This window comes from Helianthus annuus, chromosome 16 (assembly GCF_002127325.2).
Source record: "Helianthus annuus cultivar XRQ/B chromosome 16, HanXRQr2.0-SUNRISE, whole genome shotgun sequence".
In the NCBI taxonomy this organism is placed as follows: domain Eukaryota; kingdom Viridiplantae; phylum Streptophyta; class Magnoliopsida; order Asterales; family Asteraceae; genus Helianthus; species Helianthus annuus.
The window spans coordinates 66601517-66616304 of record NC_035448.2 but is presented as its reverse complement, the minus strand read 5'-3'; positions in this window follow the sequence as shown (position 1 = coordinate 66616304).

Sequence of the window (14788 nt, the reverse complement as noted above, 5' to 3'; positions counted from 1 at the left end):
AAAATTAAAACATTCACCTTAATCAAAGATTTATAACACTTATTTTTCAATTGTAAACATGTATATACATATATGTATAATTGACAATATACAGATATGTATAGTTGAAATATTAACAATATACACATGTGTATAAATCCCTAAAAAACCTTAAAGAAAAAGCCCCGATTTTCCAAAAAAAATGCATTTTTTTACATTTTTTTGCATTTTTTTGTTTAGAGAAAGTGTGTGGTCAAGAATGCTTCTCAAGTTTCTCAATTAGCCTACTACTTCTCACATAACCTAGTGGTTCTAGAGTGAACACTAGTGGTTCTAGAGTGAACACTAGTGTATTCGCAAACTAAGTGAACAAATCCTGGCCATTGATCTACACACGTGTATGGCCAGGATCTCATCATCAAATCGTAAAATACACTAGTGTATTTCAACATCAAATCCTAGCAAATGATATACACACGTGTATGGCTAGGATTAGTTCACTCAGTTCGCAAGCAACACTAGTGTTCACTCTTGAACCTAATCCTATATTGTAGGACCGTTTTCAGACCCGAACGAGTCGATCAGAAGAGTTTTGCTCAGTTTGAACAGCGGAAACAGACAAACTGAGGTCAATTCAGCACACAAATCACTTAAACTGTCGATTTTATTGATAAGATGACGTTTTACAGCGAGTCGACACTTCGGCAGCACTTCGTGGCAAAACCGGAAAATCTATATATGATTTCCCTTGAAACAGCCTATATATAGGCATGGTGATTCCGCTTGAACACGTTTCAAGCGGAATTAACAGGTTTAATTCAAGCGAAATCAGCAAGTATACTTCGAGCGGAATTAGAACTTATATAATTTCGCATGAACATGACATGTTGTCATTTCAAGCGGAATCACTACAAATTCACACTTTCTCGTTTTTCGTGCTTTGATCTAACTAGTTCTATACAAGACGAAGTCGACAGACGGATGCACCAACAAACTCCCCCTTGGATGTTGACGAGTCTTCAGTGTCGAGTCTTCGCATCTTCAGTCTTTATCAGTCTTCGGGCTTCTTTTCAAAGTATCTGACGTTGTAAGTATCCTCAATCTCTGTCTCTTTTTCTCTATCATCTGGCTCTTTGTCATTCAGACTCCCCCTCTCAGTAAGCTCGGATCGTAGTCTGGCTTTCACAGGTTCAAGATTGTTGCCTGGCTCATACTTTGCTCAGAATCGAAACCTGGCTCTCTTCAATCACGAGCTTCTTAGGATCGATTAACCCAGCTCTCAATCTTTTATCCCAAGATCACCTAGCTCTTATCCTGCACAAATTTCTACCAAAAAATAAATTTTCTGATGATCACTTGTAAGAACAACTTCACATTTTGATGAATCATTTGCAGAATAAATTTTAAAGACCTTTTAAGCTCAATCTTCCCAAACCTGTTCGTTCTGTCTAGCACTTGAGATTTTGAAAATCAGCTCTTCAACACCAGTTGTCGAAAATCTTTTTGAATTTTTCAAAATTTATGCTAAAACACACTTAAAATCTTTTTGGGATTTTTGATAAAGAAAAGCAGTAAGGAAATATTTACAGATAATCTTTTTGTGAGTTTGTGTAAGAGGATCATATCAGTATCTGAGACAAATTATCAACACCGTTAAGCTTCATTTCATTTTAAGTTCTAAACAATTCACCTAGATTGTCAGTATGCTGGTCCACTTAAATTTTCACACAAAGTTCAACTGTTTCGAGATACGAGATTAATGTCTTAAGGACTTAAACTTATACGCGTGTCCCACCACTTGAATATATTCCCATATCCAGATCCCAATATTTAGTCTTACAGGTGAGTATACCACATATGATATCTGTAAAGGGGTAGATGAGAAACCGTGAGAGCTCAGGTCAGAACTTCCGTTCAGCAAAGAGATAATGGCTCGACTTTAGGTGTGTCCCCTTTAGAGGATCTTTTCTTCAACAGCACATGATTAGCATTTTTCAATCATTTTTTGTACTGAGGGCGGCGCTATATTTCAAGCATTTTCAGAAAGTATTATACGGGGACTAGGTCAGAATTTCCATTCAGCAGAAGTCCCGGGATAATACCCCAGATATCACTGAGCATAAAGACCTAATATCTCAGAAAGAGAGACCTTTCAAACAAGATTTCGGGGGTTACCCATATATCCAAGAAATGTTCCCCACGATAAGCAAGTTTGAAATTTAGATTTATATCTCATCACAATCTACTGAATGTGCAAAAACCTACTGGCACGATATATTCAAGTGGTGGGACACGCGTATAAGTTTTCGTCACAACCTACTGGCACTAAATGTTCCCCACGATAAGCAAGTTTGTCTTATTATGTCTTTAATATTTTAATCTAAAAGTGTAGGTTAGTAAAATTACTTTTTTTTGTCATTTTGTCTTTATTGTCTTTTTATTATTTTTTCGTATTATTATATTAGTTTTTATTTTTTAAACATAATTTTTTTTATTAAAAGCATTTTTAAATTCAGATTTTTTAAACTTTTTACGTTTTATGTTAAACTTTTTACGTTTTACGTAAAACTTTTTACGTTTTACTTTAAACTTTTTACAGTTTACGTTTTATGTTAAACTTTTTATGTTTTACGTTAAAATTTTTACGTTTTACGTTTTATATTAAACTTTTTACGTTTTACGTTTTACGTTAAACTTTTTATGTTTTACGTTAAAAAGTTTAGGTTTTACGTTAAAAGTTTACGTTAAAAAATTTACGTTTTACGTTAAAAACTACACGTTTTACATTAAAAACTTTACGTTTTACGTTAAAAAGTTTACGATTCTAACTTTTTTTACAAAAACCTTTTTACGCAAAAACGAACGCAACCAGAAATCGCAACTCGGTAAGTGTCTCAGATAGATTGTTATCATTATCGACCGGGAAAAAAATGTAAAAAAACAACATCATAACAATGTGTGGATTCTCGAAAAAAACGGGGTTTGGCTCAAATTTTCCGATAATCAAAAGGCTGCAAAGTGGGGTTGCAGGTTCAAAAACCTACCCCCGCCATCCTTGTCGCGCCATCGTCATCAAAATCTACGTTTTTTTTTGTATCATCACTGCCAAGAACGCCATCGTAATATCAATTGTCGGAAAAAAAGTTTTGCATTATCAGTACTAAACCAACACAAAAAAACTCACTCCCTAATCCGACAACTTTTCAATCCGCACAACGGGGCACCACCGGCACCAACGGGCACCACGGGGCACCATCAGCACCGCTTACAAAATCGGTCACCTGTAAAAGCAGTCGACATCGAAGCCGGCCAACAGAAGCACACAAAAAGCATCTCTAATAAAACATCCAACACCCATTTTCATAAAGAATACCCAAATCAAGGAAAACAAAAAAACAAATTTCAATAGTATTCTACCTTCAAAACTGCCATTTCAGAGAAATATCTCAGAGAAACAGAGAACCAAAAGCTAACCAAACAAGATGAAGGTGCAAAACCAAAATCACAATGTCACACCCCGATTTCCACGTGTATCACCGGTGGGCCCGGTGGGGGATTACCGTGATGTAGTTGGCAACAATATAGTCAAACCACACAATGATATGAATGCACAGCGGAAGCATAAAGATAAATATAATTCAACCCTTTTGAATGTAATATCAAGTGTATTACAGAAGTCGAATTGTATCCACAGGGGATCATAAATAAAATAAAGTATTGTTCAGTCAGATACAGCATCAAGTTTGCGAGACTATTCGTGATGCTAGGAAGCTATTACCGGCCAAATTTCGTGTAGTACCTGCACTTAATCTTTTGGGGAAAATACGTCAGTTTACACTGGTAAATACGTTCAACTGACACATTTAAAAATGTTTATTAAAATTGATTTAAATGCACGAGGCACAAACTCTTTTATAACTTGGGAAAATTATTAAAATCTTGTGAACGAATTACATGTCCTTTTATGCGTTCAGTAGCCCGGATCCTGTCCGGGTTAAAGATTAATAGACACACCACATTGCGTAAAACCGTAGTGTAAAAACCAACGGCTACGTCTTTTAATAATAATAATGTCGATATAATATACCGGGTGTACGCCTACACCGGGATGTCGAGGTCGTGGCCATTTCGTAAAATGATGCCAAGGATATCCGGGACAACGGTCATTAACCCACCAAAGGCTTTTAAGTAACAAGACTGTTTAAATGAGCCGATCACATTATTCAATTAACCACCTAAGCGATGGAAGATATGATGCTCGATCAAGCGGTATTAATATACCGTATCCCAAGCCCGTATAAGGGAAAATAAGTTAAAGTATTTACCTTTGCAAGTATATTCCTTAATGGATTACGTCACAGATAGCTTTTACTGGGGCTCCTATTCTGGAACGAAGGTTGTAATTAATCTATTAGAATCCTAACGGGTCTTTATATTAGCCGTAGCCTAGACCGGTTGGTTTCAAAAGATAGATATGGTTTAACCGCGTGAAAAGGCGGAAACCGAGAATGGAGTGTGATTCTGACCCAACAAGTTCAGAGACTTGTATTATATGGGTTTAAGGTTCACACTCTGGATTTTGGGGTCACATTGATATAATTTGACCCATATCGGCTAATTTACGAAAACTAGTTTCGTAAACCGAACCGTGCGCGCATTAGGCGGAACGGTTAACCATGAGAGTCCTACGCTTATTTCCTAAATCAATATGCCTTAAAGAGGTTGTGGTATCAGTAGGATACCTTCCGTGATGCCTGTAACGAGTTTTAGTTAATATATCGCCCCGTAGGGGTTTTTCGGTCATTTTAAAGACTTTTAAAGAGCTTTTCGAGTTCTACAGGAAATCTGAGTTTCCCGAACAGTTTATAGAGTCTAAAATACTTTAATTATTATTTAAAATCAGTAGCAACTGGAATCGGGTCAAAAGACCTTGTAGAACTCAAGTTTCGGCCAAAAAGGGCATATTCGGTATTTACCGAACCGTAGCCATAACCGCAGGTTATGAGCAAGGTAAAAATTATTAAAAATCTTTAAAATTCCAAAAATATTTATAACAGTGGGTAAAAGTTTTGGTGACAAAAACTTGGTTTAGATAGGCGTTATGCTAATTGCGCCGTTTATTACAAAAGTTTACTTTAATTGCGCTATTTAGCATAACTACCATTCTAGACCCCGGATTGATGTGAAACTTTAAGGACATGCTTATAATTTAGTAAGCAAGGTTATGGTCCGTTCACGTGTCCGAAATACTCATTTTATTTTAAAAAGGGCGTTACGGTCAACTTTTAGGCGATTAACGGAAATGCGTAAAAGACTCGGACAAACAATGAACCGGTCACAGAGGGTTATACCATCATGTAACCTGGTCCTAAGAGAGTCCTAAGGCATATCTATACCTCACTAAAACGGGTCAGAACTGAAGTCAAAGCAAAAGTCAAACTTTTGCGACATTCGGCTCCGAACCGGTTCAATATAGCAAATGGTCGATTCAAACGAGCGTAAACAAGTTTATATACTTAATATCATGTTTTATGAGTGTCTAAACAGGTTGCATATCATTTATATCACAGATTATGCAAGAATCGCAAAAATAGCTTTCTGTTGACTTTTTAAGCATTCGTTTGACTCGACATTTGAGCTAGTTAGAGTGGTGATCAGAGGGAACCCTTTTAAGGGTTTATTACCCACATGAATACCAACTCATAACTACTTTTGATCCGTCATAAGACTGAGCCATTATGGATTCATTTTGAAGTCAAACCGTAGTTACGACGGTTTGGTTTTTAGCTACATTACTAAGTAAAATTGAACCACAAAGGATCTAAACGACTTACAGAGGCTTAGGCTTGCTTAGAGAACAAAGAAGAACACTTGAGAGCCTTTAGAAGTGACCAAAGAAGTGTTTTGAGTTGTGATGAGACTTATGAACAATGCAAGTCTATTTATAGTCAAAGACAAGGTCCAAGATCATCACAACACACTCTACAAGTGACCATGGATGAATGGCAGGTGTCCTAGAGAGTTATGGGTCGAGTAGGGGGCACCCATGACCCTGAGAAACCCATTACTCCGTGTTTTACCGCTTTGGACAGCCAACAGCCAACTTTCTGTCGCTGGGCATCGCTTACGGACCGTATGGCTTAGGCCTTGCGGTCCGTAAGCCATAGGCGGATCAAAATCAATCATTCCCCTCCTTACGGTCCGTAAGGCATACCCTTTACGGTCCGTAAGGGGTTAAAATTGTATCTTTTTGAAATGATTACTAAATCTTAGTAATTAATATCGAATCTTTGGTAATTAATAACCTGACCTTTCGGGCTTGAAGGGGTAACTTTGCGATATGGCCCTTGATTAATTATAGTTAAGGACCTCGCGTTATTTATCCGTATCGTTAAACCCCCGGTTAATTTATTTATTATCCGGAAAGCCTTAAATTATATTATTGACGCTTTTAACCCTTCTCCTACGAATTGATCATAACTTTCTCGTTTTAAAACGGAACTTCGCGAAATTTATATATTGTATTCTAGTGAGTGTATTATACTGTTACAAGGCCTCGGGAACGTTAAAGGGTCACTCAGAGGTATAATTAAACATGTTGACACGGTTAACCCCTGTAGCTCGTAATTTCTCACTTTCTTCCGCGTTTCGCTTCCGTACGATCCATGATTTATCCGTTTGAAAGTACTAGCATCATTTAGGGTTACTATACAGTATATTTACCTTTGGTTGATATTTATAACCCTCGAATTTACATACTTTCAAGGTTTGTCAAAAATTAGTCCTTTATTTAATATTAATGCCACGTGTAATCAAATGACACGTGTTAACACATTATTGGACACAAAAATTCGAGGTGTTACATCCTCGCCCCCTTAAAATAAATCTCGACCCGAGATTTACTCAAATAAATAAGGGTATTTTTCTTTCATTGCGGCTTCGACTTCCCACGTGTATTCGGGACCTCTACGGGCATCCCATTTGACCTTTACAATCGGTACGTGCTTTCGTCGAAGCTTTTTCACCTGTCGCTCTTCAATGGACAACGGCTTCTCTACGAATTTTAAGCTCTCATCTATATGCACATCTGTGTGTGGGATCACCAATGATTCATCGGCGAAGCACTTCTTGAGATTGCAGATGTGGAACACATTGTGAATTCCATTGAGCTCTTCAGGCAAGTTCAACTTATAGGCGACTGATCCGACACGTTCAATGACCTCAAAAGGTCCTATGTATCTCGGGCTCAGTTTGCCTTTCTTGCCGAAACGCATCACCCCTTTCCAGGGTGATACTTTAAGCAGTACTTTTTCACCCACTTCGAAGTGAAAATCCTTACGCTTTGGATCAGCGTAACTTTTCTGCCTATCTCTGGCAGCCTTGAGACGTTCCCGAATCTGGACAATCTTGTCCGTTGTTTGGAAAACTATCTCTGGTCCTGATAATTGGACCTCTCCCACTTCCGCCCAACAAACAGGCGATCTACATTTCCTACCGTATAATGCCTCGAAAGGCGCAGCCTTTATGCTGGTATGGTAGCTGTTATTGTAGGAGAATTCGATTAGGGGTAGGTTCTTATCCCAGTTACCACCTAAATCGATCGCACATGCACGAAGCATGTCTTCTAACGTTTGGATAGTACGCTCACTCTGACCGTCCGTCTGTGGGTGGTAAGCCGTACTGAAGTTCAAACGCGTGCCCAAAGATTGCTGGAAGCTCTTCCAGAAATGAGAAGTGTACCTGGTATCTCTGTCAGAGATAATAGACACAGGTATGCCGTGTAAGGCTACAATCTTATCAACATAGAGTTGGGCTAACATATCGGAGCTATACGTCTCCTTGATGGGTAGAAAATGAGCTGATTTAGTCAGCCTATCGACTATGACCCATATTGTGTCGTTTCCTTTCCTTGTTTTGGGTAACTTGGTTATGAAGTCCATAGTTACGCATTCCCACTTCCACTCGGGAAGTTCAGGCTGTTGTAGCAAGCCAGACGGCTTTTGGTGCTCGGCTTTGACTTGAGCACAAGTTAAGCACTTTGCTACATGGGCGGCTACAGACTTTTTCAAGCCTATCCACCAATAGTTTGCCTTTAAGTCATGATACATTTTGTCGGCTCCGGGATGGACATAATATTTGGAACTATGGGCTTCCTGGAGGATAACATCTCGTAGTCCTCCATAAATAGGAACCCATATCCGCCCATTCAATCTCAAAAGTCCATCCTTGTGAAGAGTTAACTGCTCCTCAGTTACTCCCAACTTCTCTTTAGGATAATTAGCTTCCAACACAGCCTCTCGCTGTGCAGCTAATATCCTTTCAATCAAGTTATTCTTTACTTCCATCCTCATCGCATTGATTCGGATGGGTTTCATCCTTTCCTTCCGGCTCAAGGCATCAGCGACTACATTCGCTTTGCCGGGATGGTACCTGATCTCACAATCGTAATCATTCAGGGTCTCCATCCAACGGCGTTGCCTCATATTTAGCTCCTTCTGATTGAATAAATGTTGAAGGCTTTTGTGATCTGAATAGATCACAAATTTGATTCCATATAAATAATGTCTCCATAGTTTCAGTGCGAATACAACGGCACCCAGCTCCAAGTCATGGGTGGTGTAATTCTTTTCGTGCACCTTCAACTGCCTTGAAGCATCGGCAATCACCTTGCCTTTCTGCATGAGCACACACCCCATGCCGGTGTGTGACGCGTCGCAGTAGACTACGAACTCTTCAATACCTTCCGGTAGCGTCAACACAGGAGCGTTGCTCAATCTTTGTTTCAAAATATCAAAGGATTCTTGCTGCTTAGGGCCCCAAATAAAGTTTTCCTTCTTCTTGGTTAGAGAGGTTAAGGGTGCAACAATCCTTGAGAAGTTCTCAATGAATCTTCGGTAGTATCCTGCCAATCCTAGGAAACTACGGATCTCTGTGGGCCTCTTTGGCTCTTGCCAATTCATGACCGCCTCTACCTTAGCGGGATCCACCTAGATACCTCTTTCACTTACAACGTGACCCAAAAATTGAACCTCTCGTAGCCAGAATTCGCATTTAGAGAATTTGGCATAGAGTTTCTCGCGCTGTAGTAATTCGAGGATACAACGGAGGTGTTTCTCGTGGTCAGCTTGGCTTTTGGAATATATAAGGATCTCGTCGATGAAGACGATGACTAATTTGTCCAAGTACGGCTTGCAGACGCGATTCATGAGATCCATGAACGCAGCCGGTGCATTTGTGAGCCCAAAAGGCATCACTAGGAACTCATAGTGACCGTAGCGAGTCCTAAATGCTGTCTTATGCACGTCTTCATCTCTAACCTTTAGCTGATGATAGCCCGACCTTAAGTCGATCTTCGAAAAGTAGCTCGCTCCTTGCAGCTGATCGAACCGATCGTCGATCCTTGGCAAAGGATATCTATTCTTTATGGTAACTTTGTTCAGCTCACGGTAATCGATGCACAACCGCATCGATCCGTCCTTCTTCTTTACAAATAGGACAGGTGCTCCCCAGGGAGACGAACTAGGTCTGATAAAACCTTTTGCCAACAGTTCATCCAACTGGGTCCTTAATTCCTTCATTTCAGTCGGAGCAAGCCTGTAGGGTGCTCTAGCAATGGGAGCTGCTCCAGGAATGATATCTATTCTGAATTCCACTTGTCTATCTGGGGGTAACCCAGGTAGTTCTTCGGGGAAAACCTCGGGATATTCAGAAATAACAGGAAGTTCCTCTATCTTTGGCTTGGGCTCTTCAATTATCACCTGAGCCATGTAAATGACACAGCCTCTTTTTAAACATCTAGAAGCCTTGAGCATAGATACGTCCTCGGGTAATCCATACTGTGTATCTCCTCGAATGGTAAGCGATTCACCACTCGGAGTCCTTAGTACTATATGCCTTCTGTTGCAAATGATTTGGGCCTGATTACGGGATAACCAGTCCATGCCTAGAACAATGTCGAAACCCGCTAGTTTGAAAGGAAGTAGAGATAGAGGGAAAGAATGGTTCTTAATGGATATTTCACATCCCTCTAGGATAGTGGAGAAGGTTTCTATCGTGCCGTCTGCTAACTCTACCTCGTATTTTACGTCTAGGGTCTTGATAGGCATATTCAATAGTTCGCAAAATTTTTGGTCTACAAAGGATTTATCAGTGCCTGAATCGAAAAGTACTCTTGCAAATATATTATTTACGAGAAAAGTACCTGTAAGAACATTGTCGTTCAGCACTGCCTCCTTTGCATCCATACGGAAGACTCTCGCATTCGTCTTCTTGTTCTCTTCTGGTTTCCTGGCATTCTTGGGACAGTTACTCTTGATATGCCCCTTTTCATTGCAACCATAGCATGTTGCATCCTTGATTTTCTTGCAGTCCACTGTCTTATAGTCCTTGGACTTGCATAGTCCACAGGCAAAAGACTTTGGCTGGGACTGTGAATTCGACCCAAACCTACATTTCCCAGAATGGGGTTTCTGGCAGATTTTGCATTTGGGCCTTTCCCCAGCTTGCCCATCTTTCTTTGCTTCCGCCCCTCTTTTGCCATCACCGTTTCCACGGTGTTTCTTTCCTGACCTTCGTGAGGTGTCGTCCTCACGTTTCCTCTTTTCCGCCTCCTTGCTCCTTAGCGTCCTCAGACGGACATCATCTAGAGTGAGAGACAAGGAGAGGTCAGTTACTGACCTGAAGGTCGTCGGCCGAGAGGCCTTCACACTAGCCTTTATCGCAGGCTTGATGTGTGTAAAATGCAACATATAAAACACATCAATTAAGGCATAAAACTAACCCTTTTTAAGTACTAATGTTGGAAAAAGAGTGTTTTTGTCTTCCTTTTGTATTTTCAGGATGAAATGAGCTCAAAATCACAAAAGAAGCAAAAAGACCACTAATTCTACCATAAATACAAGAAAAGGAACAAAAGTGGACTGCCCGGACCCTCAACGGCACCTCCCAAAACAAAGAGAAGAAAACAGAGTCTGAACACGCCCCGTGTCCAGCGAACACGGGGGCGTGCCCAGGAAGCAGCAGAAAAGACAAACCAGTAGAAGCTTCCATTGCTCACCACGGGGCCGTGCCCAGCGGGCACGGGGGCGTGTTGAAAGTACAGCAGGCGCATTAATTGTAATTCGCAATTACAATTAATGAAGAGAGAGAGTGTCAGACGGGCACGGGGCCGTGTCCAGCGGACACGGGGCCGTGTCCAGCGTTCTGTCCAGCCTATAAATAGAGGAGCTTGGTTTCATTCTCCCTCATCCCTTGGCACACCACCTCTCTCACACCTCATCCACCACCCACCACCACCATAACACCATCATCCACCACCATCATCCATTGTCCATCGTAGAGTGTGTGAGTCGTCTCGGGATCCAAGATTGATCGTAAGAGTTCTTGACAATCAAGGCCATGTTTGCCTAAGTCTCTTACATCACTTGGTGAAGACAAGTGTTTAGTATAATACTTTTTATTTTTAATCTTTTGCACTTTTTATTTGGTTTTGTATTAATGACTTTAATAACTAGTTACTTATGTTGAAGGTGATCTTTCCTTATCGTTTGTCCGTGGTGTCTTGGCATTATTTTACTGTCTATATAAAATAAAAGATTTTCACCATTCATATCTCCACGGTCTATATGGAGGTATGTTGGCTACCTGGTCGGGGGTTAAGGGAACGGTTTGGTAAAGGTCTTTCCCTTGTTCAGCGTTTAGAGGTCCTGCTTGGGACCTGGGTCAAATTTAGTAGGATCTCCTTCAATGCCCATAGGTATTGGATGGCGGGGATCCAAACTCTTTGACCCCCTCATAAGCCAACTACTATTAATACTATAACCCGGCTATTTAGGACTGTATCCCTGCTGACTCAGACTACTTAGCCGAGGGTAACGTCACCGCCAAAAGCGGGGCCTACCATAATTTGCATTAATAACTTAATTCATTATCTTTCAATAATCCGACCCTTTAGGATTGTATCCTTGCTGACTCAAACTACTGGGTTGAGGGTAACGTCGCCTTCAAAAGAGGGGCCTACTACAATAACTAAGATAATCTCTTAAACAAGTGCAAAAGTGCGAAAATAATCAAAGGTTATACTAATACACGTGTCGGATCCAAGTGATTCATCTTGTCTATTTGTTTTTATTTTATTTTATTTTTCAGCATTTAGTTAGTTTTTATTTTTCTTAGTTTAAAAACATTTTTCTAACTTTTTTTGATTTGATTAGACGTTGAGGATAAACCGGTATTAAAAGCTCTTGTGTCCTTGGACGACCTCGGTATCTTACCAACACTATACTACGTCCACGATGGGTGCACTTGCCCATATGTGTGTTTAGTGTTAGTAAATATCGTGTTTTATAAATTTAAAACTTGGCTAAAAGTGTAAAAAGGGCTTAAATATATATCTAAAAATATAACACACTTCACGCACATCAAGTTTTTGGCGCCGTTGCCGGGGACACAAGGATTTTAAGAAAGTTAGGAATCAACGGCCTAATCATCTTTTTATTTTTTTTAATTTTTAGGATTTTTTTTAGATTTTTCAGCTTCTGCAGAGCTCAGCACGGGGCCGTGCCTGGTCGGACACGGGCCGTGCTCAGCCTCATTACTGGCAGTTTTTTTGTTTTTCAAGTTACAGAAGGCTGAACACGGGGCCGTGTCGGTGCAACACGGGGCCGTGTCCAACTTCCAGTAACTGGGATCTGAAAAACAATCACTGTAACTACGACCACGGGGCCGTGTTCGCTCGACACGGGGCCGTGGTGAACCTTCTGACCGATATTCTTTTCTGTTTTTATTGCAGGACTTGGAACCCGACGCCAACCTCGCGTAGTGTATGAGCTCCAGTTCCAATAAAGACATAAAGGAGCCATTAGAAGAACCCGAACGCTTTCTCAGAAAACGGTTAAAAGCCAAAAACCAAGAGAAGGTTTCGGGTGATCCAACCCCAATGGCGGACCAACGTACCCTCATGGATTACTTACGGCCCACCGTAGGTAATCTAGGCGCCGCTATCAATGCACCGAATGTCGAAGCCAATAACTTCGAACTTCGACCGCACTTGATACAAATGCTCCAAAACTCCGCGACCTTTCACGGGCTCGCGGACGAGGATCCCCATCTACATATAACTAATTTCTTAGAAATATGTGATACCTTTCGGATCAATGGAGCATCAAACGACGCCATCCGCCTTCGTATGTTTCCATTCTCACTAAAAGACCGAGCGAAAGCTTGGCTCAACACCCTCCCAGCTGGATCGGTAAACACCTGGGATGAACTAGCCCAAAAATTTCTGTATAAGTATTTCCCTCCTTCTAAAACTGCTAAATTAATGGCTGAAATTAACACATACTCACAAGAGGACGGGGAATCCTTATATGAAACTTGGGAAAGGTTCAAGGAGCTATTACGCAAGTGTCCCCATCACGGCCTCGCAATATGGCAACAAGTATCCACTTTCTACAATGGGTTGTTGCCACATACTAGGCAGACACTTGATTCTAGCTCCGGGGGACTTTTAGGTAATCGTCGCCCACACGAAATATATAATCAGATTGAGGAAATTGCTCAAACCAATTTTCAGTGGCACACTCCCCGGGGAAATAAATCTATCGCCCCGGGCGCCCATAAGGTAGACGAAAACACCTCTTTACAAGCCCAAATCGAGGCCCTTTCTTCAAAAATAAAAAAATTAGAAATGACCAAAACAGTCTCGGTCATGGCTTGTGAAGGGTGTGGTGGGTCACATGAAAATTGGAGTTGCATGAAAGAAACGGACGATCAACAAGAAATGGTAAACTACATTGATAATAGACCTAGGCCGTCGGGTCCTCCAACGGGGACCTACAACCAAGGATGGCGAAACCACCCAAACCTTGGTTGGAGGGAGCCCGGCAATAGTAGTAACCAACAATCACAACGAACAAACTTTCAGCAATCAAGAAATGAGTCGCAAAATTTCACTCAACAAAGTGGAAGAGAGAGGCTCGAAGATACCATATCTCGCCTTGTCTCTGACACTGATAAGAAAAATTCGGAAAGATTCCTACAATTAGAATCAAATATTAGGAATCAACAAGCTAGCATTCAAAACATAGAAAAACAAATAAATCAACTAGCTCAAAATTTTTCCGAAAGACCACAAGGCGCATTACCTAGCAATACCGAAACCAACCCAAAGGCGCAAGTACACCTCATCACACTACGAAACCGCACCGTAGGTCCTGCAGAAGTACCTCCAGCAACGGAAGAATCAACGCCAACACATCTGCAGGAGAAGGACACTCCCCCATCAACAGAGCCTACCAAGGCCTCTCGAGTTCCGTACCCCGGTAGGTTAATTCGTCAAAAAACCAATGAGCAATTCGCAAAATTCGAAAGTTTGCTAAAACAATTGCATGTCAATATTCCTTTTATCGAAGTCCTAACCCAAATGCCCAAATACTCTAAATTTATGAGGGACTTCCTTACACATAAAAAGAAAATTGAAAATTTGCAATTAGTTAATTTAGGCGAAGAATGCTCTGCCCTCGTACTCAATAAACTACCACAAAAGAAGATCGATCCCGGAAGTTTCACAATTCCATGCTCAATAGGGGAATCACCCGTTCGCAATGCCTTGGCCGACTTAGGAGCTAGCATTAACCTCATGCCCTCTTCAATGTTCCAAAGGCTTGGCTTGGGAACCACGAGCCCCACAAAAATAAGCATACAACTCGCTGATCGATCGGTCAAATTCCCGCAAGGTGTCATCGAAAATGTCTTGGTAAGGGTAAGCAGATTTGTTTATCCTGTTGACTTTGTCATACTCGACATGGAA